The following is a 2,139-nucleotide window of genomic DNA, read 5'->3' on the forward strand; positions in this document are numbered from 1 at the left end:
TAAAGGGAGATTGGCACAGATGTTAGCTCATGGCTGATCTTCCTCGAGTAAAAAAAAGAAAATAGGAAGATTGGCAAGAGATGTTAGCTCAGAGCGAAACTTCCTCACCAAAAATGAAAAAACAGTGGCTGGCACAGTGTCAGTGCTGTGTGTGCTCTTATTTTTGCAGAGGGGCCTGGCTGAAGGGCTCTTGCCCAAGTGTACCTGGAATCTCTCACCTCACCCTGGTCTGCCCTATGCATGTAGATGTCTCAAGTTGGGACTCCCTTTCTGGTGCCCACAGCAGAACCAATGAAGGAAGGACTTATCCTGTGGGACTGAGGAGGGGCAGACGGAGAGGTGGATGGATTTGAAGAATATGGGAGGAGACCATCTAACTTGGTAGCTGAGAGAAAAGGAGAAGGCCAGGGCTTCCGGGTTTTGAGCTCAGGTCACCCACAGCAGCCATGATGAGTGGGGGCTAGGAAGAGAAGCAGAGGAGCAGGTTTGAGAGGGAAGTTGAAGGAAACTCCAACTTGGATGTGTTTCCCTTGTGTGCCTTGGGCTGGACCCCCTGGGTTGTCCTCATGCTGCCCTGCAATGCCTTATAGCATCTGCCTCCCTCACTCCCCAACTCAGTACCTCTCAGACCTCATTTCCTGTACTCCTCCTTTCCCTCACAGCTGCAGCCACACGGGTCCCCTTGCTGGTCCTCACATACACCGGGTGAGCTTCTGCCTCAGGGCCTTTGCACAGCTTGCTCCTTCTGCCTGGGATACCCTTCCCCCAGCTGTCTGCAGGGCTGACTTCCTTATCTCCTCTGAGTTTTGTTCACATGTCAGTTAAGTGGACTTTCCTGACCACATTCTTTAAAATTTCACTCCCCTCCCAACTGACACCCTCTTCTCCTAGCTATTTTTCTCCCTACTATAGCATTTGTTCTTCATGTTTGTCTGGCTCACCCACAAGAACACAATCACCATGAAGACAGGGAGTGTGTTTTCTCTGTTCCTGCATCCCCAGTGTCTAGAGGAGTATCTGGCACATAGTGGTGCTCAATAAATATTGGTTGAATGAACAAACAAATGGTCAGCAGCTGCCTCTACCTTCTCTTTCCTGGCCCTGCCAGACCCTCAGCTCTTTTTCTGTTCCCACGAATCCACCTTCAGTGGTGTTCAGCTGTTCAGAAGTACAATTGTGAAAAACAGCCCAGTGCTAGTGGACATCTACCCTGCCTTCATTTCTTTGCTCACAAGTGAGGTTGCAAAGAACATTCTTGTACTGTTGCCTGCTTGTGGCTGTCAGGCTCAATTCCTGGCAGTGGAGCATTTCAGCCAAGAGTTTTTGTGCATTTTAAGTACTGATTGTGAACAGCTCATTTTTCCTCCTCAGGGTTGCAGCTATTTATGCTCCTACCGACGGTGCCTGAGTGCCCCCCGCCACATACTCACCAACACTGGGTGTTTTCCAATTTCTGATATTTGCCACCTGACCGGGGAAATGATATCATGGTACAATTTGCATTTTTCTAGTAAGAAGTGAGGTGCAGCATTTTTTCAGTCAAGCTGCTTTTTGCTGAGGTTGTGAGTCTGTCCTTCTCGGGGATGAGTGGACGTGGTCTAACAAGCTCTCTGTGGGCCCCCTAGTTACCCCATCCCCAGATCGGCCAGAGTGGAGACCTTCCAGGGCACAGAACCTCTGGAATACTGCAAACGCCACATGCATGGAATTCTTCTCAACTTGTGCCTATTTTATCATCCCTCTCTGCCCTCAAATGCGACCACAGCGATGTCTCCTTAAGTGTTAAACATTTTTGAGGTACCACCTTTCCAAGCTCTTCAAGTGAAGCCAATAGGATATTTGATCTTGTTTCCTTAATTGCAGACCATTAGCAGTGTTAGATACCTAAGGTTTTAAGAAACGTTCTGGATGGAAAATTTAAAAGCTGTGGAAGGTCTAGTCTGACCATAACTTGGCCCAGTTCACAGAATCCACCTACAGGCTCAGAGTTTAAGAACTGCTGGTCTGAGTGGATCACACCCCACCTAGCTCCTTGCACCCCCTGAACCCAGCCAGCCCACCCTCCACGAGAGCAGGGCGAGCTCCCAATAGAAAGAAAAGAGGGAGAGAGGGAGAGAGAGGAGAGCAAGAGAGACGGCG

Source organism: Equus asinus, chromosome 8 (genome assembly GCF_041296235.1).
Source record: "Equus asinus isolate D_3611 breed Donkey chromosome 8, EquAss-T2T_v2, whole genome shotgun sequence".
NCBI classification, from domain to species: Eukaryota; Metazoa; Chordata; class Mammalia; order Perissodactyla; family Equidae; genus Equus; species Equus asinus.